The sequence below is a fragment of the Cervus elaphus genome, chromosome X, assembly GCF_910594005.1.
Source record: "Cervus elaphus chromosome X, mCerEla1.1, whole genome shotgun sequence".
NCBI classification, from domain to species: Eukaryota; Metazoa; Chordata; class Mammalia; order Artiodactyla; family Cervidae; genus Cervus; species Cervus elaphus.
In genome coordinates, this window is record NC_057848.1 from 94,328,748 (window position 1) to 94,353,272 (window position 24,525).

General features: G+C 39.1%; 1 pseudogene; it reads right to left on the reverse strand.

Moving 5' to 3' along the window:
- Positions 1-16,537: 16,537 nt before the first annotated feature.
- On the reverse strand, positions 16,538-20,324 carry LOC122690417 (annotated as a pseudogene).
- Between the last annotated feature and the right edge of the window lie 4,201 nt (positions 20,325-24,525).

Below are 24,525 nucleotides of genomic sequence, written 5' to 3' on the forward strand. Positions count from 1 at the left end.
CAAGGCGAAACACCCCAAGACACATATTAATCAAACTAACAAAGATCAAACACAAAGAACAAATATTAAAAGCAGCAAGGGAAAAACAACAAATAACACACAAAGGGATTCCCATAAGGATAACAGCTGATCTATCAATAGAAACCCTCCAGGCCAGAAGGGAATGGCAGGACGTCCTGAAAGTAATGAAAGAGAATAACCTACAACCTAGATTACTGTATCCAGCAAGGATCTCATTCAGATATGAAGGAGAACTCAAAACCTTTACAGATAAGCAAAAGCTGAGAGAATTCAGCACCACCAAACCAGCTCTTCAACAAATGCTAAAGGATCTTCTCTAGACAGGAAATGCAGAAAGGTTGTATAAACGTGAACCCAAAACAACAAAGTAAATGGCAACGGGACCACACCTATCAATAATTACCTTAAATGTAAATGGGTTGAATGCCCCAACCAAAAGACAAAGATTGGCTGAATGGATACAAAAACAAGACCCCCATATATGCTGTCTACAAGAGACCCACCTCAAAACAAGAGACACATACAGACTAAAAGTGAAGGGCTGGAAAAAAATATTTCATGCAAATGGAGACCAAAAGAAAGCAGGAGTCGCAATACTCATATCAGATAAAATAGACTTTCAAATAAAAGCTGTGAAAAGAGACAAAGAAGGACACTACATAATGATCAAAGGATCAATCCAAGAAGAAGATATAACAATTATAAATATATATGCACCCAACATAGGAGCACCGCAATATGTACGGCAAACACTAACGAGTATGAAAGAGGAAATTAATAGTAACACAATAATAGTGGGAGACTTTAATACCCCACTCACAACTATGGATAGATCAACTACACAGAAAATTAACAAGGAAACACAAACTTTAAATGACACAATGGACCAGCTAGACCTAATTGATATCTATAGGACATTTCACCCCAAAACAAGCAACTTCACCTTTTTCTCAAGTGCACACGGAACCTTCTCCAGAATAGATCACATCCTGGGCCATAAATCTAGTCTTGGAAAATTCAAAAAAATTGAAATCATTCCAGTCATCTTTTCTGACCACAGTGCAGTAAGATTAGATCTCAATTACAGGAAAAAAATTGTTAAAAATTCAAACACATGGAGGCTAAATAACACGCTTCTGAATAACCAACAAATCATAGAAGAAATCAAAAAAGAAATCAAAATATGTATAGAAATGAATGAAAATGAAAACACAACAACCCAAAACCTATGGGACACTGTAAAAGCAGTGCTAAGGGGAAGGTTCATAGCATTACAGGCTTACATCAAGAAACAAGAAAAAAGCCAAATAAATAACCTAACTCTACACCTAAAGCAATTAGAGAAGGAAGAAATGAAGAACCCCAGGGTTAGCAGAAGGAAAGAAATCTTAAAAATTAAGGCAGAAATAAATGCAATAGAAACTAAAGAGACCATAGCAAAAATCAACAAAGCTAAAAGCTGGTTTTTTGAAAAAATAAACAAAATTGACAAACCGTTAGCAAGACTCATTAAGAAACAAAGAGAGAAGAACCAAATTAACAAAATTAGAAATGAAAATGGAGAGATCACAACAGACAACACTGAAATACAAAGGATCATAAGAGACTACTACCAGCAGCTCTATGCCAATAAAATGGACAACTTGGATGAAATGGACAAATTCTTAGAAAAGTATAACTTTCCAAAACTGAACCAGGAAGAAATAGAAGATCTTAACAGACCCATCACAGGCAAGGAAATCGAAACTGTAATCAAAAATCTTCCAGCAAACAAAAGCCCAGGACCAGATGGCTTCACAGCTGAATTCTACCAAAAATTTAGAGAAGAGCTAACACCTACCTTACTCAAACTCTTCCAGAAAATTGCAGAAGAAGGTAAACTTCCAAACTCATTCTATGAGGCCACCATCACCCTAATTCCAAAACCCGACAAAGATGCCACAAAAAAAGAAAACTACAGGCCAATATCACTGATGAACATAGATGCAAAAATCCTTAACAAAATTCTAGCAAACAGAATCCAACAACATATTAAAAAAATCATACACCACGACCAAGTGGGCTTTATCCCAGGAATGCAAGGATTCTTCAATATCCGCAAATCAATCAATGTAATATACCACATTAACAAATTGAAAGATAAAAACCATATGATTATCTCAATAGATGCAGAGAAAGCCTTTGACAAAATTCAACACTCATTTATGATTAAAACTCTCCAAAAAGCAGGAATAGAAGGAACATACCTCAACATAATAAAAGCTATATATGACAAACCCACAGCAAGCATCACCCTCAATGGTGAAAAATTGAAAGCATTTCCCCTGAAATCAGGAACAAGACAAGGGTGCCCACTCTCACCACTACTGTTCAACATAGTGTTGGAAGTTTTGGCCACAGCAATCAGAGCAGAAAAAGAAGTAAAAGGAATCCAGATAGGAAAAGAAGAAGTGAAACTCTCACTGTTTGCAGATGACATGATCCTCTATATAGAAAACCCTAAAGACTCTACCAGAAAATTACTAGAACTAATCAATGAATATAGTAAAGTTGCAGGATATAAAATTAACACACAGAAATCCCTTGCATTCCTATATACTAACAATGAAAAAACAGAAAGAGAAATTAAGGAAACAATACCATTCACCATTGCAACAAAAAGAATAAAATACTTAGGAGTATATCTACCTAAAGAAACAAAAGACCTATACATAGAAAACTATAAAACACTGATGAAAGAAATCAAAGAGAACACAAACAGATGGAGAAACATACCGTGTTCATGGATTGGAAGAATCAATATTGTCAAAATGGCTATTCTACCCAAAGCAATCTATAGATTCAATGCAATCCCTATCAAGCTACCAACGGTATTTTTCACAGAACTAGACCAAAGAATTTCACAATTTGTATGGAAATACAAAAAACCTCGAATAGCCAAAGTAATCTTGAGAAAGAAGAATGGAACTGGAGGAATCAACCTGCCTGACTTCAGACTCTACTACAAAGCCACAGTCATCAAGACAGTGTGGTACTGGCACAAAGACAGAAATATAGACCAATGGAACAGAATAGAAAGCCCAGAGATAAATCCACGGACCTATGGACACCTTATCTTTGACAAAGGAGGCAAGGATATACAATGGAAAAAAGACAACCTCTTTAACAAGTGGTGCTGGGAAAACCGGTCAACCACTTGAAAAAGAATGAAACTAGAACACTTTCTAACACCATACACAAAAATAAACTCAAAATGGATTAAAGATCTAAATGTAAGACCAGAAACTATAAAACTCCTAGAGGAGAACATAGGCAAAACACTCTCCGACATAAATCACAGCAAGATCCTCTATGACCCACCTCCCAGAATATTGGAAATAAAAGCAAAACTAAACAAATGGGATCTAATGAAACTTAAAAGCTTTTGCACTACAAAAGAAACTATAAGTAAGGTGAAAAGACAGCCGTCAGATTGGGAGAAAATAATAGCAAATGAAGAAACAGACAAAGGATTAATCTCAAAAATATACAAGCAACTCCTGCAGCTCAATTCCAGAAAAATAAATGACCCAATCAATATATGGGCCAGAGAACTAAACAGACATTTCTCCAAAGAAGACATACAGATGGCTAACAAACACATGAAAAGGTGCTCAACATCACTCATTGTTAGAGAAATGCAAATCAAAACCACAATGAGGTACCATTACACACCAGTCAGGATGGCTGCTATCCAAAAGTCTACAAGCAATAAATGCTGGAGAGGCTGTGGAGAAAAGGGAACCCTCTTACACTGTTGGTGGGAATGCAAACTAGTACAGCCACTATGGAAAACAGTGTGGAGATTCCTTAAAAAACTGGAAATAGAACTGCCATATGACCCAGCAATACCACTTCTGGGCATACACACTGAGGAAACCAGATCTGAAAGAGACACGTGCACCCCAATGTTCATCGCAGCACTGTTTATAATAGCCAGGACATGGAAGCAACCTAGATGCCCATCAGCAGATGAATGGATAAGGAAGCTGTGGTACATATACACCATGGAATTTTACTCAGCCATCAAAAAGAATTCATTTGAACCAGTCCTAATGAGATGGATGAAACTGGAGCCCCTTATACAGAGTGAAGTAAGCCAGAAAGATAAAGAACATTACAGCATACTAACACATATATATGGAATTTAGAAAGATGGTAACGATAACCCTATATGCAAAACAGAAAAAGAGACACAGAAATACAGAACAGACTTTTGAACTCTGTGGGAGAAGGTGAGGGTGGGATGTTTCAAAAGAACAGCATGTATACTATCTATGGTGAAACAGATCACCAGCCCAGGTGGGATGCATGAGACAAGTGCTCCGGCCTGGTGCACTGGGAAGACCCAGAGGAATCGGGTGGAGAGGGAGATGGGAGGGGGGATCGGGATGGGGAATAAGTGTAAATCTATGGCTGATTCATATCAATGTATGACAAAACCCACTGAAATGTTGTGAAGCAATTAGCCTCCAACTAATAAAAAAATTAAAAAAAAATAAAAATAAAAAAAAATATTAAAAAAAAAATTAAAATAAAATAAAATAAAAATAAAAAAAATAAAATAAAAAAAAAATAAAAAATAAAAAGTGATTGAAAATAAGCTATTATCAATAACGTCTTCCCTCTAGATTCTTTTCTTTTTTCAAAATTTCCTCTTCCCTAAAGTTAGTTGATTGTTCTTTGATTAGTCACCTTCTGTCAGAACATTTTGGGGGGGATCTTGGCTCTTATAGTATATTTTCACAATGCTATTTATTTTTATAACTTAGATTTTGCCTGTGGTGTTCAATTATACCATAAGTTATATTCCTGTTTGGGTTTACTCCTTCCTAGCTTGTCCTTAAGAGCTTGCATACCTTACACTTTCAAAGATCTTTCACTTAAAAAATATTGCCTGACTAATACATATGGAGACATATGAAGATAGATATATATCCAATATTCTACTAGACACAGAAAAGACTATATATATAGATCAATAGATAGATATAGATATACAGATATAATCCAAATGGAATATAAAGGGTGCTCTAAAAGATATAACATTCAAATTTATTGAGATTTCTAGCTTAGTGTTTAAATCCTGACTTTATTATTCATTAGTTATTTTATCTTATCTTGATTAACTGACAACCTCCATAAACCTCAATTTCCTGATCTCTAATATTAGTAAACAATAACTGCCTTGTGTAGTTGTGTGGCATTTTAACAAGATAATTTATATAAAACATTTATATGCACAGGTTAAAAATGCTTAAGAAATGTTAGCAAATATTTTGAAAATTTTACTTACCCCAGGCAAATCAACTTTTTAAATAAGTGCTTAGAAGGCAGAGTTCTTATTTTGCTATTTTCCACTAAGTTCTGTCTGGTCAATTAACAACATTTATGTCACTTTTTGCATATGCATTTCTAGCTTCCTGTACTAAAGCAAGATTTTTGTCCTCATTTTATATACTACTTAGTGCATGCCACACATATATTGATGTTGCCAATTATATGTATGTAAATAGTAGTCCTAATATTTTCATGAAAATAACCCGTGTGACTATTCAGCTAAATACCACCACTTCTAGTAAAGAGACCCTGTGAAAAGGCCTGGGCCAATGCACTGAAAAGTTGCCATATATATTTTTAATTCCACTAATATTTATTTTCCTTACAAGCCAACAACCAGCAAAACTGGTTTTCAATCCATTAAAGTCAATGTTCTAAGAGGACCCCATTGCTTTTATGTTTATAAATGAATACAATATGGAAAGAGAGTGAAAACGATATCTAATATTTATTCAAAAGAAAAATGTATGTGTATTATTCCCTAGAAAATGAATTATATTTTCAAAATTTCAATTTTCTGTACTACTAAAAGATTAATTTAAGATAAGAGGAAGTTTTGTTTGAAGTTGAAGAGGCTGCTGTGTTCAGTGTTACACAAACTTGATGACCAACATTTCACATCTGAGCTGTCATCACACAGTATTACTAAACCCCTGGTTATAGATGGTATTTCTATTTGGTGCTGATTGACTTATTCTATTTAACTTTGACATTGTGAAGAACCTCTTTTTGTTAACTGTTTCAAAAGCATCATTGAAAAATGTTTTCTACTTACATTTCTTGTTCCTCAGAAGAAACTAAAGGGACATGGTTACTACTTATGAATAAACAAACTTTGTGTACTATGAAAGATGGAAGTAGAGCAAGAAGTTTCCAAAGAGTGCAAGAATTGCAGTGATACTTCACACACTCAAAAAAATCTTCAGGTACTTTTGAGTTTAGCCAGGTAGTTCACAGGCTTACTGGTAAAGAATCCACTTACAATGCAGGAGACCTGGGTTCAATCCCTGGATTGGGAAGATCCCCTGAAGACAGGAAAGGCTACTCACTCCAGTATTCTGGCCTGGAGAATTCCATGGACTGCGTAGTCTGTAGGGTCTCAAAGACTGAGTGACTTCCACTTTTTCAGGTAGTTTACACACCCTGTAACAACAAATATACTACTTGCTAAGGAACATATTTTAAATACACATAGAATCTGTTAAGTTGGATGTTCTTGCTTGAGATTCAAGATTTTTTTTCATGATTCTGGACAACTCTTTGCAGACTCCTTTTGAGTCTATTACTTTATCCAACTTGAACAGAGACCCACTTTTTTTTCTCACCAATATTTGCTTTGACCTGTGAATTTGAGATAATCATCATGATGGAATATAGGAAAATGCTCTGATATAACTTCCCTGGTGGCTCAGATGGTAAAGCATCTGCCTACAATGTGGGAGACCTGGGTTCAGTCCCTTGGTCGGGAAGATTTCCTGGAGAAGGAAATGGCAATCCAATCCAATATTCTTGCCTGGAAAACCCCATGGATAGAAGAGCCTGGTAGGCTATAGTCCATGAGTTGCAAAGAGTCAGACACGACTGAGTGACTTCACTTTTTTCTGATATAATGATGCTAACTATGAGTTACTTTTCTAAATTTATTTTATAATTGAAGTCATAAAAGTGGATTACTGACTTTTTTTTTCTTTTATTTTCAGTTCAGTTCAGTCACTCAGTCGTGTCCGACTCTTTGCAACCCCATGAATTGCAGTATGCCAGGCCTCCCTGTCCATCACAAACTACTGGGGTTTACTCAAACTCATGCCCATCCAGTCGGTGATGCCATCCAGCCATCTCATCCTCTGTCGTCCCCTTCTCCTCCTGCCCCCAATCACTCCCAGCATCAGGGTCTTTTCCAATGAGTCAACACTTCACATGAGGTGGCCAAAGTATTGGAGTTTCAGCTTCAACATCAGTCCTTCCAATGAACACCCAGGACTGATCTCCTTCAGGATGAACTGGTTGGATCTCCTTGCAGTCCAAGGGACTCTCAAAAGTCTTCTCCAACACCATAGTTCAAAACCATCAATATTTTGGCACTCAGCTTTCTTCACAGTCCAAATTTCACATCCACACATGACCACTGGAAAAACCATAGCCTTGACCAGATGGACCTTTGTTGGCAAAGTAATGTCTCTGCTTTTTAATATGCTACCTAGGTTGGTCATAACTTTCCTTCCAAGGAGTAAGCATCTTTTAATTTCATGGCTCCAGTCACCATCCACAGTGATTTTGGAGCCCCCAAAAATTAAGTCTGACACTGTTTTCACTGTCTAACCGTCTATTTCCCATGAAGTGATGGGACTAGATGTCATGATCTTAGTTTTCTGAATGCTGAGCTTTAAGCCAACTTTTTCACTCTCCTCTTTCACTTTTATCAAGAGGCTCTTTAGTTCTTCTTCACTCTCTGCCATAAGGGTGGTGTCATCTGCATATCTGAGGTTATTGATATGTCTCCTGGCAATCTTAATTCAAGCTTGTGCTTCTTCCAGCCCAGAGTTTCTCATGATGTATTCTGTATATAAGTTAAACAAGCAGGGTGACAATATACAGCCTTGACGTACTCCTTTTCCTATTGGGAACCAGTCTGTTGTTCCATGTCTAGTTCTAACTGTTGGTTCCTGACCTGCATACAGGTTTCTCAAGAGGCAGGTCAGGTGGTCTGATATTCCCATCTCTGTCAGAATTTTCCACTGTTTGTTGTGATCCACACAGTCGAAGTCTTTGGCGTAGTCAATAAAGCAGAAATAGATATTTTTCTGCAACTCTCTTGCTTTTTCGATGATCCAGTGGATATTGGCAATTTGATATCTGGTTCCTCTGCCTTTTCTAAAGCCAGCTTGAACATCTGGAAGTTCTCAGTTCACGTATGCTGAAGCCTGGCTTGGAGAATTTTGAGCATTACTTTACTAGCGTGTGAGATGAGTGCAATCATGTGGTAGTTTGAACATTTCTTTGGGATTTCCTTTCTTAGGGATTGGAATGAAAACGGACCTTTTCCAGTCCTGTGGCCACTGCTGAGTTTTCCAAATTTGCTGGCATATTGAGTGCAGCACTTTCACAGAATCATCTTTCAGGATTTGAAATAGCTCAACTTGAATTCCATCACATCCACTAGCTTTGCTCGTAGTGATGCTTTCTAAGGCCCACTTGACTTCACATTCCAGGATGTCTGGCTCTAGGTGAGTGATCACTCCATTGTGATAATCTTGTTAAGTCCAGAGAATGCTTGTAAAGTCCAGAGAATGCTACTTTCTTTAAAGTGTTATTTTTGAGGTCATGTAAATTAAGGAATTATAAAAACTTTAAAATACTTTTTATAACTAATGTTCCAACTGTTTAAGGTGAACCCATTTGAAAAGAGTGGAAATATAGATGCTCTCAGAAACTAAATTGAAACTCTAAAATATTAGAACTAACTATGAATTGTGATCAATTAATAATATATCTTAAAAACCACTGATCAGACTTACTAAAGTAATGGAGATAACAGAAAGTCAGTGAACATGAAGACAGGTCAGTAGAAATTACAAAAACTGAAAAACAAAGAGAAAGTTTGATTAAAGAATGAAGAGATATTCAGGAAACAGTGCAACATTATATAAATACTCACTATATTTCACTGAAGTTACAGAAGAAGAGAAGTATATTGGGACAGAAAGTAAATATTGAAGAAATAATGACAGAAAACTCCTCAAAAATGGCCAAAAATGAAAATTAAAAATTCAACAATTTCAACATTAGCAAACTTCAAATTCAAATACAACTATGCCTATATGCATAATATTAAAACTGCTTAAACTATAATGATAAATAAATCAATCTATTGTAAACAACTGCAGAAAACCAATATATGTTATACACAAAGGAGCAATGATTCCACTGTTTGTATATTTCTCACAAGAAAACATGAAAACTAGAAACAGAATAATACTTTTCATATACATAGAAAATACTATGTGCAAGTAAGGAATATAGTTTTCTTCTTTATTTCTTCTTCTTTTTTTTTAACAGTAAAACATGCCAGCAAATTTGGAAAACTCAGCAGTGGCTACAGGACCGGAAAAGGTCAGTTTTCATTCCAATCCCTAAGAAAGGAAATCCCAAAGAATGCTCAAACTACCGCACAATTGCACTCATCTCACACGCTAGTAAAGTAATGCTCAAAATTCTCCAAGCCAGGCTTCAGGAATACATGAACCGAGAACTTCCAGTTGTTCAAGCTGGTTTTAGAAAAGGCAGAGGAACCAGAGATCAAATTGCCAACATCTGCTGGATAATTGAAAAAGCAAAAGAGTTCCAGAAGAAAACATCTATTTCTGCTTTACTGACTATGCCAAGCCTTTGACTGTGTGGATCACAGTAAACTCTGGAAAATTCCGAGAGAGATGGAAATACCAGACCACCTGACCTGTCTCTTGAGAAACCTGTATGCAGGTCGGGAACCAACAGTTAGAACTAGACATGGAACAACAGACTGTTTCCAAATAGGTAAAGAAGTATATCAAGGCTCTATATTGTCACCCTGCTTGTTTAACTTATATGCAGAGTACATCATGATAAACACTGGGCTGGAAGAAGTGCAAGCTGGAATCAAGATTGCCAGGAGACATATCAATAACCTCAGATATGCAGATGACACCACCCTTATGGCAGAGAGTGAAGAAGAACTGAAAAGCCTCTTAATGAAAGTGAAAGAGGAGAGTGAAAAAGTTGGCTTAAGGCTCAACATTCAGAAAACTAAGATCATGTCATCTGGTCCCATCACTTCATGGCAAATAGATGGGGAGACAGTGGAAACAGTGTCAGACTTAACTTTTGGGGGCTCCAAAATCACTGCAGATGGTGATTGAAGCCATGAAATTAAAAGACGCTTACTCCTTGGAAGGAAAGCTATGACCAACCTAGGTAGCATATTAAAAAGCAGAGACATTACTTTGCAAGAATATCCAACCAGTCCATCCTAAATGAGATCAGTCTTGGGTGTTCATTGGAAGGACTGATGCTGAAGGTGAAACTCCAATACTTTGGCCATCTCATGGGAATAATTGACTCATTGGAAAAGACCATGATGCTGGGAGGGATTACCGGCAGGTGGAGAAGGGGACGACATAGGATGAGATGGCTGGATGGCATCACCAACTCAATGGGCATGAGTTTGAGTAAACCCCGGGAGTTGGTGATGGACAGTGAGGCCTGGCATGTTGCAATTAATGTGGTCGCAAAGAGTCAGACACGACTGAGCGACTGAACTGAAGTGAACTGAATGATAGCCAATTATCAATTTTGTGAGAGTTTCAGGTGAACAGCAAATGTACTCAGCCATACCATTCTCCCCAAAACACCCCTCCCATCCAGCCTGCCATATAACATGTAGCAGTGTTCAACGTGCAATACAATAGGTCTTTGTTGGCTATCCATTTTAAATATAGCAGTGTGTACGTGCCTTCCAAAGTGAGAGTCAGTTCCTAGGCAGGTTGATAAGAAGTCCAATGTCTCTGAGGATTTTAAAGGTGTCTGGTGCTCTCGAGAAGATAGGGGTCTTTAATTCTCTAGGAGGAGGAAAGGACATATTTTTTTTTTTTTCTACATTCCTTAGTAAGGATTATATTACAATAATGTATCCTGATTGAAGACATGTTTCTCCTTCCTGAAAACTTTCTGGCTAATTCTGTTATCTTAACGTGTATATTATAGGAATGGATCTAGTAAGAGCTTTACAACATTGAGACATTCTTTTGATTTATTGTAATAACCAATTTAAAAGTATGTAATTCCCTTGCTAAAACTAGGAATGGGGACACTCTCTTTCCCCCTTCTGATGTCTATGTTGGAAGCTTTCTCTGTCCCTTTTTATACTTTAATAAAACTCTGCTATGCAAAAGCTCTTGAGTGATCAAGCCTGGTCCCTGGTCCTGAAGCTAAATCTTCTTCAGAGGTCATGAATCTCACATCATTCACCATAAGCTATTAAAAGTCCCTAACTATCCCTTTCCCCTGGAAAGCATAAATTCATTTTATAAGTCTGTGAGTCTCTGTTTGTAAATAAGTTAATTTGTATCATTTCTTTTTAGATTTCACATTTAAGGAATGTCATATGATATTTATCCTTCTTGTCTGATTTACTTCACTCAATATGGCATTGTCTAGGTTTATCCATGTTGCTGCAAATGTCCTTATTCCATTCTTTAATTGAGACTGAATAATATTCCATTGTATACATGTACAACTTTTCTTTGTCCATTCCTCTGTCAATGTGCATTTGATTGCTTCCTCATTTTGGCTATTGTAAATATTGCTGCAATGAATTTTGGGGTGCATGTATCTTTTCCGGCCACCCTTTTCTCTGGATATATGCCCAGGTGTGGGATTGCAGGGTCGTATGGTAGCTCTATTTTTAGTTTTCTAAGCAACCTCCATACCAATTTGCATTCCGGCCAACAGTGTAGGAGGGTGCCCTTCTCTCCACACCTTCTCCAGAATTTGTTGTTTGTGGATTTTTTGATGATTATCATTCTGACCTATGTGAGGTGATGTTTCATTGTAGTTTTGATTTGTAAAACTCTGATAACTAGTGATGGTGAACATCTTTTCATGTGCTTATTGGCCATCTGTATATCCTCTTTGGAGAAAAGTCTATTTAGGTCTTCTGCCCATTTTTTAGTGTATTGTTTGTTTTGATGATATTAAACATCATGGGCTTCCCTGGTGGCTCAGCTGTTAAAGATTCCACCCACAATGTGGGAGACCTGGATTTGATCTCTGGGTTGGGAAGATTTCCTAGAGAAGGGATAAGATACCCACTCCAGTATTCTGGCCTAGAGAATTACATGGACTGTACAGTCCATGGGGTCGCAAAGAGTGACTTTCACTTTCTAAGCATCATAAGCTATTTGTAAATCTTGGAGAATAATCCCTTATCGGTCATGGCATTTGCAACTGTGGGCTTTCTTTTCGTTTTGTTTATTGTTTCCTTTGCTGTGCAAAAACTTTTGAGTTTAAGTAGGTCCCATTTCCTTATTTTTGCTCTTATTTCCATTATGCTGGGGGATGGATCAAAAAAGATGTTGCTGTGATTTATGTCAGGGAATGTTCTGCCTATATTTTCCTCTAAGGGTTTTATAGTGTCCAGTCTTACATTTAGGTATTTTATCCATTTTGAGCTTATTTTTGTATAAGGAGTTAAAGAATGATCTAATTTCAGTTTTTTTTTTGTTTTTTTTAATGTGGCTATACAGTTTTCCAAGAGAAATTTGTTGAAAAGACTGTCTTTTCAACATTGTGCCAGTCTGCCTCCTTTGTGATAAATTAATTGACTGTGGATCATGGGCTGATTTCTGAGTGTTCTGTTCTGCTCCATTGATCCATATTTCTATTTTTGAGCCTCTAGCATAATGTTTAGATGACTGAAACTTTGTATATAGTCTGAAATCAGACAGCCTGAGTCCTCCAGCTCCGTTTTTCTTTTTCAAGATTGTTTGGCTACTTGAGGTCTTTTGTGTCTCCATACAAATTGTGAGATCTTTTTTTGTTTGTTTGTTTGTTTGTTTTGTTTTTGTTCTGTTGAAACCTGCCATTGGAAATTTGATAGTGATTACATTGATCTAGGTTGCCTTGTGTAGTATAGTCATTTTTACAATACTGATTCTTCCAATCCACAAACATGGTATAATTTTCCATCTGTTTATGTATTATTTGATTTCTTTCATTGGCATCTTATAGTTTTCAGAGTACAGGTCTTTTGCCTCTTTAGGTAAGTTTGTTCCTAGGTATTTTATTCTTTTTGATGCAATAGTAAATGGAATTGCTTCTTCAATTTCTCTTTCTGATCTTTTGTTTTTAGTGTGTAGAAATACAACAGATTTCTGTGTATTAATTTTGTAACCTACAACTTTATCAAATTCATTGATAGTAAAACTAGCAGTTTTCTGGTAGCATCTTTAGGATCTTCTGTGTATAGAATCAATTCATCTGCAAACAGTGATAGTTTAACTTATTCTTTCCAATTTGGATTCCCTTTACTTTTTTTTTTTCCTCTGATTGCTATAGCTAGGCCTTCCAAAACTATGTTGAATAAATGCAGTGAGTGGACATCCTTGTCTTGTTCCTCATCTGAGAGGGAATGCTTTTAGCTTTTCACCATTGAGTATGATGCTAACTGTAATTTTGCCATATATGACCTTTATTATGTTGGGCTATGTACCCTGTATGCCCACTTTCTGGAGAATTTTTATCATAAATTGGTGTTGAATTTTGTCAAAAGCTTTTTATACGTTTATTGAGATGATCATATGATTTTTACTCTTTTGTTGATATGGTGTATCACATTGATTGATTTGTGGATGTTGAAAAATCCTTGCATCCCTGAGATGAATCCCACTTGATGATGAGATATGATCTTTTTAATGTATTATTGGATATGAATTGCTAGTATTTTGTTGAGAATTGTTATGTCTATGTTCTTCAGTGGTATTGGCCTGTAATTTTCTTTTGTGGTATCTTTGTCTGATTTTGGTATCAGGGTAATGGTGGCCTCATAAAATGAGTTGGGAAATTTTCCTTCATCTGTGAGTTCTTAAAATATTTTCAGAAGGACAGGTGATAACTCTTCTTTAAGTATTTGATAAAATTCACCATTATAACAGTTCCTGGACTTTTGGTTTGGGGGAGGTTTTTAATCATGGTTTCAATGTCAGTGCTTGTCATTGTTCTGTTCTTATTTTCTATTTCTTCTTAGGTCAGTCTAGGGAGATTACACCTTTCTAAGAATCTATCCATGCCTTCCAGGATATCCATTTTATTGGGACACAGTTGTTCATAGTAGTCTCTTAATAATCCTTGGTATTTCTGTAGAGTCAGTTGTAACTTCTCCTTTTTCATTCCTAATTTTAATGATTTGAGTCCTCTCCCTTTTTTTCTTCCTTGATGAATCTGGCTAAAGGTTTATCAGTTTTGTTTATCTTTTCCAAGAACCAGATTTTAGTTTTATTGATCTTTGTGACTGATTTCTTTGTCTTTATTTCATTTATTTCTGCTCTGATCTTTATGATCTTCTTCCTTCTACTAACTTTAGGTTCAGTTTGTTTTTCTTTCTCTAGTTGTTTTAGATACAAGGTTCAGTTCGGTTCAGTTCAGTCACTCAGTCGTGTCCGACTTTGTGACCCCATGGACTGCAGCATGCCAGGCTTCCCTGTCCATCACCAACTCCCGGAGCTTGCTCAAACTCATGACCATCGAGTCAGTGATGCCATCCAACAATCTCATCCTCCATATATAAGCTTAATTTCTTTATTTGATATTTTTCTTATTTCTTGAGGTAAGATTGTGTTGCTCTAAACTTCCCTTTTAGAATCACTTTTGTTGAATCCCATAAGTTTTGGATTACTGTGCTTTCATTTTCATTTGTCTCTAGGATTTTTTTTTCTTTGATTTCTTCAGTTATCCAATGGTTGTTTAGTAGCATATTGCTTAGCTGTCATGTGTTTCTGTTTCTTAGAGTTTTTTTTTTTCCTTGTAGTTTATTTCTCCTCTCATAGTGTTGTGATCAGAAAAGATGCTTTATATGATTTTGATTTGCTTAAATTCATCAAGACTTGTCTAGTAGCCCAGCATGTGATCAATCCTGAGGAATGTTCCATGTGCACCTGAAAAAAAATGTGTAGTCTTCTGCTTTTGGATGGAATACTCTCTGCATGTGTGTACTCAATCATGTCTGTCTCTTTGTGACCCCATGGACATTAGCCAACCATGCTCCTCTGTCCAGGGGATTTTCTAGACAAGAATACTGGAGTGGGTTGCCATTTCCTTCTCCAAGGGATCTTCCCAACCCATGTATTGAACACATGTCTCGTGTATTGCAGGCAGATACTTTACAACTGGTGCCACCCTGGGAAGTCCCTGGAATGCTCTATAAATGTCAATTAAGTCCAACTTGTCTAAAATGTCATTTATGGCCTGCATTCCCTTATTGATTTTCTTTCTGGAAGATATGTCCATTGATGAAAGTGGGGTATTGAAGTTCCACGTTATTATTGTGTTACTGCCAATTTCTCCCTTTATATTTGTTTGTATTTGACTTACATATTGAGGCATTCCTATATCTGTGCATATATATTTATAATTGTTACATCTTCTTGAACTATTGATCATTATGTAGTGTCCTTCTTTGTCTCATAACAGTCTCTGTTTTATGTTATGCCCGATGTCTGAATCCCCAAGCGGGAAGAGAGAAGGCCTCCAAGACAATGCAACTCGCAGGAAGGGAAGTTTATTACTGACTCGAGCCAGGACTCTCCGCCCGCTACCAACACAGTGGTGTGGGTCAGAGAGCCTCAAGCCTAAGCTGTTACACAAATTTATAGGGTGAGAAGCGGATTGGTTACACGTTTGCAAAGCAATTTCATTGGTCAATACTTTTGCACACGAGGGACTTTCCTGGGGGTTTCCGCCCCATTCCTAATTTCCTAATTGGCAAACATCGGTGAAAGCTAATTGGTCCTAATTGGCAAACAGTGGTCATTGTTAAGCCAAAGCTACCTGATAGTAGGAAGGCCTACTCCTAATCTAAATTGCGTTACTTCTGCTCGCCTCACATTCCCCTCTGTCTGTTGTTCAAGTAGAGGAATCTTCCTCTTTTCCTTCTTGGGCTGCTGACACTATAAGTGAACCCAGGAGGGTGGAAATTAAGGTAGTTGAAAACAAGACTCAAACCATCTCTGCTGGGCTTCCCGTTCTCTCTTTCAATCAAGACCACCTCAGACAAGGAAGTAAAAGACTTCTCTAAATGACTGATTAATTCTCTTACCACTCTTGTGTGGTCTGCATAGAAACCTTGCAGACCCTACCCTGTTGGAGAAAAATCAAGTCATCTACAGCAGCTCGTAGGGAGGAAAGCCCTTGGCCTTGCAGAGATAGTAAAGCTTGGTTCACCCATATCTGAGGTACTTGGCCCTGCGGGTTGCGCCACACTCGGGGCTACCAAATCTCTGTTTCCTATGTCCCATTCCTGGGGCCCATCACAAGAGGTTACACAGCTTCAGCTCCTGCCATAATCAGCAGGAGAATTAGGAGACCTCCCGGCGGACGAGTTTCAGTTTCAAAGGATTTGATGGGTGAGGTCTTGCCTTCCATTCTGCTCCTGTTCTTCTGGTGTGGCTTGCCGCACGTGATTGCAGTGAACCCAGAGTCCAATCCTGTCGACCTTTACAGCAGTAGGAGTGGTAAGGAAAATAACATAAGGGCCTTTCCATCTAGATTCTAATACACACAGGAGGGGTCTTCCATACAGAATCTCAAAAGGGCAGCTTATAAGGGGTGTTACGTGCCTGAAAGTGTGCGAAGGGAAGCAGGGTCACCCAGTCCCCACCAGTCTCTATTGCCAACTTTGTCAGAGTTTCTTTTAGGGTCCGATTCATTCTCTCAACCTGTCCTGAGCTCTGGGGATTATCCATTTCATCCCCAGAGCTTGGGCCAGCCCTTGTACAATCTGGCTCACAAAGGCAGGTCCGTTATCAGAGCCCATAGTCACTGGCAGCCCATATCTAGGCACTATCTCCTCTAAGCTCTCCCTTAGCGGGGAAGGCTTCCACTCACCCAGAGAAGGTATCTACCAGAACCAACATATAGCGATACCCGTACTTGCCTGGCCTTACCTCAGTGAAATCTATCTCCCAGTGTTGCCCTGGCTCTTGCCCTCGGTACGAGGTACTCTGGCATCTTAGGGGGAGAAGGGCGAGGGAGCCTGAAGTAGACCTTCACAGAAACCACTGTAGTGCAGTCAGAGTGCTGATCATGATGATGTGGGCAAAGAGTCCCTTCCATACACCTCTAAATCCAAGTCTCTTGAGGATCTGAGAGACATTGCTACCCTTCTCTTTATGCAACACAGACACCACGGAATCAGCAACAGTACGTTCATGGTGTATGGTATCTGTCTCATCCAAAGAGGAGCAACCCCCTTGTAGAACGCCTTTAAGCCTTCTTCCTTATACATTTTTGGGAGCTGCATCCCTCAGAGTGTTAGCATAACCTGGTTGGGTTTGAATTCGAACCTTAGCAGCTTCCATAGGAGCCAGAGCAATATCAGCAAAGAATTCAGCACTGGCAAAGGCAGCCAAATACAGTGATGTGTGCCACAGATAGGCATTCTCCTCTCCAAGCATGTTGCTGTACAAAACCTTGAAGACTTCATAAAAGCCAAACTTGCAGAGCCCCTGCAGGGAGTAGCCAATGAGGGTTGGGGCCCATCCTTTGGCCAAACCACGGAAACCATTCTCTTTGAGTGTAACTGAAAATCCATTAAGAATGCCCTTGTACTTCTGTGGGTCCACCTGCATACAGCATTTCACTAAATCCAGAGGAACAACAGCAGTGTGTGTCAGACCACAACTTAAGACCCCACCAAAGCCACACAGTGCATAAAACTTCACGGAGCCATATTCACAACTGTACTCTTCTACCGCGGTGGCTCCCGCTTTCCTTTGCCCATCTTTTACATAGCTTCTCCCATCGGTGAACCGTACTAGCTCACTGTTGTCTAGGGGTACATCAGTTAAGTCTTTTCGTGCCACCAGGGCCTCAGCCAGTATCTCGCTGCAATCATGGAGTTACAAACAGCTGGAATGGCTTATTTGGGTTAGGCAGGGCAAGGGCTGGGGCTTCTAGTAGGGCCCTTCTGAGTGTCTGGAAAGCCTGTTTCATTGGCTCAGTCCAAGTCCAGTTTGGGGTCTCTTTACTTCCCTCATATAAGGGCCAAGCCTTCTCAGCAAACCCCATGATCCATAGTCTGAAATATCCAACAGTCCCCAGAAACTCTCTCACCTGGCGGGGGGTCTTGGGCCTTCATGGCCTGGGTTAGCCACCTTTGCCCCTGCCTGATCTTATACCCCAAACAGGTGACCTCTTGCTGGGCTATTAATTGTGTAGCAGAAGGACCTCTGGGTGGCAAGTCCTCACTCAGAGCCTCTTGAACCTCTGTGGGATTACCGGTTGGCCTTCCCCCTTGGTCCACTCAAAGGCAAATATCTCCTGGCTCTGGGCCACCAGGGGTAGGCTGAAAAAGGCATCTTTCAAGTCCAACACAGTGTACCAAGTGTACTCAGGCAGCAAACTGCTCAGGAGGGTATACGGGTTAGAGACAGTGGGGTGTATGTCACTCACCTGTTTGTTGACTTCTCGCAGGTAATCTGTCCCCCCTGGCTTCTTAGTAAGGGGGTGTTCCAAGGGGATTGACACCGCTTGAGAATTCCAGCATCCATGATATGTCAAATGTGGGGAGTGATCCTCCACTGAGCTTCCTGGTTCGTGGGGTACTATCTCACCCTCACAGGAGTTGCCTAGGCCTTTAGCTCGATGACGACCGGATGTCTGTTTGGCCAGTCCCATCCCTGCCGTTTCAGCCCAGGCCAAAGGGTATTTATTCATCTCTTAAGGCTAGGGATCCAAGTCCATCCATGACTGTCATTCTCCCAGCTCTGTAGGCTTAACTGAATAAAACCGAATGGCCTCTCCTTTCTTCCACAAAATCTTAGCATAACCAGTACTGCTATGACACAGGAATGGGATCTCATTTCTCTCCATTTCCTGCTTTAACCACCCTCTCCCCAAGAGTTCTCACCTGTTTAAGCCTCTCTCTAGAAGGGACAGATGTTTTCACAGTATCATCAATAGCCCACCACTGATCAGCAAGGTAAAGTGCCACAGCTGTGAGTGAGTCCTCAGGTGCAAAAAGAGCAAGAACTTTCTGGGTCTGATCTCCACCATAGAGAGGTACAAAGCCTACATTTGACAGGCTAATATGAAAACATTCCAGATTTTCAGGGTCCCCATACCTCAGATATAACATGTAATCTTCAGCAGAATTTTCCAGTTCCTCATGACTGCAATTATCCAACATATCCACAGGGAATGCCATCAGCCACAAGTCTCTTCAGGGAGGGGTGCTGAGTCTTGACTCCCCTAGTCACTGTCTTCCCCCGCATATAGAACTCGAGTTCCAGGGGAGATTCTCTGTGTCTGGGTTGTACCTCTCCTCAGGTTCCTCTTAGGGCACTCGTTTTTCCAGTGCCCCTGTTCTCTGCAGTAGGTGCACTGATCTTTCTTTAGGGCCTGCCTTTTTGGTTTCTCCTTTTCTCTCGTCCAGGGGTCTCGAGGTTCCCTCAATTCTGTTCTGGCTTTTATCCCCACAAAAAGAATCTGGGCTAGCTCCCTCTGGTTCTTCCGGTTTTCCCTCGTTCTATCCTTCCTGATCTTCTCAGCTAATTCCCTTTCCTCCCGTCGAATTCATTCTTCCCTTTCTTCTGGGGTCTCCCTATTATTAAATACCTTTTCAGCTGCTTTCAATACATCCTGTATCATCTGTTCTCCCAAACCCTCTATCTTTTGTAATTTCTTCCTAATATCTGGGGCTGCCTGATTTACAAATGCTAACAGGACTGCAGCACATGACTCCTCAGCCTGGGGGTCCATAGGTGTATATTGCCTGAAAACTTCCATTAGCCTCTCTAGGAAGGCTGCCGGGCTCTCAGTGGGCTCTTGCCTTACTAAATCGGCTTTCTTGCTGTGGCCCGCAGGTCAGCCATTAGAGTCTGGCGGTACACTCAGAGACGCTCCCTACCTTCCGCTCGCTCAAAATCGCAGTTAGACTGCAACAGAGGAAACCCCTTGTCCACGAGATGAGGCTGGGCGGTTGGCCTCCTGTCGGCCCCTGGGGCCCATTTCCGTGCTTCTGCCAGAATTTGCTCCTGCAACAGCTGCTGACAATCGTAGTGAAAGGAGAGTTTCACCTGGTTGGGCTCTAGTTACTGAGGCTCACTTATTATAGGGCCTTCAGAGTCCGCCAGAGTGTAGCCCTGGCCGGGACTCATCAATTGCCACACAACCATTCGCCTGTTCACTGAAATTCCTGCCTGAAAAGAGTCTAATTAAAAACCAGAGACAGTGTCGGCACACACACAAACACGGACAAACACGGAGAGCTGAAGACAAACACACAGACAAACGTCGGCCGACAACACAGCGCTGGGTTTTCGGGCCCCCTGACCAGACCAGACTCGGGATCAGGAGAGGAACTCTCCTTCCCACAGAGCCGGCTGCCTTCCAGCGCGCTCGCTGGCCTCGGCCTTACGCCAGCTGGAGAAAGCTTTCTCCTGTGCCAGATACCTTCCTGCTTTACAGCAGGGCCCCGGAATTACTCTGGACTTTTCCTGTGCCAGATACCTCCCTGCTTTACAGCAGAGCCCCGGTTTTACTCTGGACTTCCTGTCCTGCCTGAGACAATGCCAGCACACACACAAACACGGCAAGCCAAAGACAAACACACAGACAGCTGACAACACAGCACTGGGTTTTCGGGCCCCCTGAGTTTTCCTGAGCACCGGTGCTATTATCTATCCTTCCCCTCTGTCCTGGAAGTGTTCTCTTCCCCTGGTAAAGGGATCCCAGAAGAGCCCCCAAATGTTATGCCCGATGTCTGAATCCCCTAGCGGGAAGAGAGAAGGCCTCCAAGACAATGCAACTTGCAGGAAGGGAAGTTTATTACTGACTCGAGCCAGGACTCTCCGCCCGCAACCAATGCAGTGGTGAGGGTCAGAGAGCCTCAAGCCTAAGCTGTTACACAAATTTATAGGGTGAGAAGCGGATTGGTTACACGTTTGCAAAGCAATTTCATTGGTCAATACTTTTGCGCACGTGGGACTTTCCTGGGGGTTCCCGCCCCATTCCTAATTTCCTAATTGGCAAACATCGGTGAAAGCTAATTGGTCCTAATTGGCAAACAGTGGTCATTGTTAAGCGAAAGCTACCTGATAGTAGGAAGGCCTACTCCTAACCTAAGTTGTGTTACTTCTGCTCGCCTCACATCTTAAAGTCTATTGTGTCTGATATGAGTATTGCTACTCCAGCTTACTTATGATTTCCATTTGTGTGAAATACCATCTCCCATCCCCTTGCTTTCAGTCAGTAAGCATCTGTAGGTCTGAGATGGATCTCTTGTAGAGCATCATATATATGAGTCTTATTTTTGTATCCACCCAGCCAGTCTATGACTTTTGGTTGATGACTTTAATCCATTAATATTTAAGTTAATTATCAATATGATCCTATTACCATTTTGTTGATTATTTTGGATTTATTTTTTGTAGATATTTTCCTTCTCTTCTGTTTCCTTCCTAGAGACATTCCTTTAGCATTTGTTGCAAAACTGGATTAGTGGTGCTGAATTCTCTTAACTTTTCCTTGTCTGGAAAGCTTTTGATTTCTCCATCAAATCTGAATGATATTCTTCCTGGGTAGAGTATTCTTGGTTGTAGGTTCTTCCCTTTCATCACTTGGAATATATCATGCCATTTCCATCTGGTTTGTAGAGTTTCTATTGAGAAATTGACTGACAACCTCTGGATTTTCCCTTGTATGTTATTTCTCATATTGCCCTTGTTTCTTTGAATAACTCATTTTTGTCTTAATTTTTTTGTCAGTTTGATTACTATGTGTCTTGGCATGTTCCTCCTTGAGTTTATTCTTTCTTGGGCTCTGTATTTCTTGGACTTAGTTGACTCTTTCCTTTCCTATGTTGGCAAAGTTTCCAGCTATTCTCTATTCAAATATTTTCTCAAGTCCTTTCTGTCTTCTCCTGGGACCCCAATAATATGAATATTGGTGCATTTCATCTTGTTCCAGAGGTCTCTTAGGCTGCCTTCATTTCTTTTCATTATTTTTTTCTATATTGCTTTGCAAAACAATGCTGCAGCATTGATTTCCATCATTTCATCTTCCAAGTCACTCATCTGTTCTTCTGCCTCAGTTATTCTGCTCTTGATTCCTTCTAGGGTATTGTTCATCTTTGTTCACTTGTTCTTTTATTCTTCTTAGTCTTTGGTAAAAAATTTCTTACATCTTCTACATTATGTTTCCAAGATCCTGGATCATCTTCATTATCATTATTCTGAATTCATTTCCTGGGAGATTGCCTATCTCTACTTTATATATATTTAATGGGGATTTGTCTTGATCCTTTATCTGGAACATAAACATATTTCTTTTCATTTTAATTAGCATTCTGTGATTATGATATTAATTCTGGAGGCTGCTGGGATTGTAGTTATTAGTTCTTCTGTCTGCACTCTGGTGGATTAGGATCAGAGGCTTGTGGAAGCTTCTTGATGGGAAGGACTGGTTGTCGGGAAAACTGAATCATGCTCTGGTGGACAGGGCCATGTTCAGCAAAACTTTAATTCAATTGTCTGCTGATATGTGGGACTGCATTCCCTCCCTCTTTGTTGTTTGGCCTGAGGCGACTTAACAAAATACTACCAAACTGAATCCAATAATACATTCATAGGATCTTACACCATGATCAAGTTGGATTTATCTCAAGTACATGAGGATTTTTCAATATCTGCAAATCAATCAGTGTGATACCCCATGTACACAAATTAAGAATAGAAAAAATATGACCACCTCAATACATGCAGAAAAAGCATTTGACAAAGTTTAAAACAAAACAAAAACTCCAGAAAGTGAGCATAGAGGTATCCTATCTCAGGGTAATAAAAGTCACAGCAAACTTCATTCTGAATGGTGAAAAACTGAAAAAATTTCCTCTAAAATAAAAAGCAAGACAAGGATGTCCTCTCCAGTCACTATTCAACACAGATATGGAAGTCCTAGATACAGTAATCAGAGAAGAAAAACAAAGAAAAAAATTAAAAAGTAAGTAAGAGTCACTGCTTGCAGATGTATGATACCATACATGTTGTTGTTTAGTCACTGAGCCATGTCCAACTCTTTTGCAACTCCATGGACTCTAGCCTGCCAGGCTCTTCTGCCCATGGGATTCTCCAGGCAAGAATACTGGAGTGATTTTCTATGCCCTCGAGCAGGGAATCTTCCTGACACAGGGATCAAATGGTTCTTTACCACCAGCGCCACCTGGAAAGCCCCAGAGCTACCATATGACTTACCAATTCCACTCTTGGGCATATACTAGAGAAAACCATCATTCAAAAAGATTAAAAAAAAAAAAAAAGATACCTTCACCCATATATGCATTTTTGCACTATTTACAATTATTAGGATATGAAAACAACTTAAATTGGCATCAAGAGAAGAAAGGATAAAGAATATGTGATACATATATACAATAGAATAATACTCAGCCATAAAAATGAATGAAATAGTGCCATTTGCAGCCACATAGATTAATCTAAAGATTTTTATACTGAGCAAAGCAAGTCAGACAGAGAAAGATAAATATCATATGATACTGATTATATGTGGAATATGAAAATAGGCTACAATAGAAATTTTGTACAAAACAATATAGAATTATGAATGCCAAGAACATGGTTGTCGAGGGACAAAGGGGGTGATAATTTGGAAGATTGGAACTGAGATATATATACTCCAATACATAAAATATAGAACTAATAACACTCCACTGGAGAGCACAGAGAATTCTATTCTATATTCTGTAATGACTTATATCAGAAATAATCAAAAAAGCATGGAAATGTGTATAACAGTTTCACTTTGTTGTACACCTGAAATAAACACAACATTGTAAATCAACAATAACACAATAAAATTTCAAAAAAATAAAATAGATAACTGACAAGGACCTATTGTATAGCCCAGGGAACTCTACTTAATATTTTATAATAACCTAAATTGAAGCAAATTTGAAAAAAAAAAGGAGTTTATTTATGTGTAAGTGATTCATTTTGCTGTACATTTGAAATTAAAACAGCATTATTAATGGACTATACTCCAATAAATATACAAAATTTAATACACAAAAATAAAGAACTAAAGAAATAATTGCATCAATATATCTATAAGCAAAATAATGCAGAAAATTATGGCTATACATATTTTTATACACAAAGTATATTTCATATATAAAGCTACTGTATAGAAGCTTTATGCAGTCAGCAATAACAAGACCAGGAACTGACTGTGGCTCAGATCACTAACTCCTTATTGTAAAATTCAGAGTTAAATTGAAGAAAGTAGGGAAAACTACTATATCATTCAGGTATGAAAAAGCCTGGAAATAAATCCTAAATAAAAACTCTTAAAATTACACAG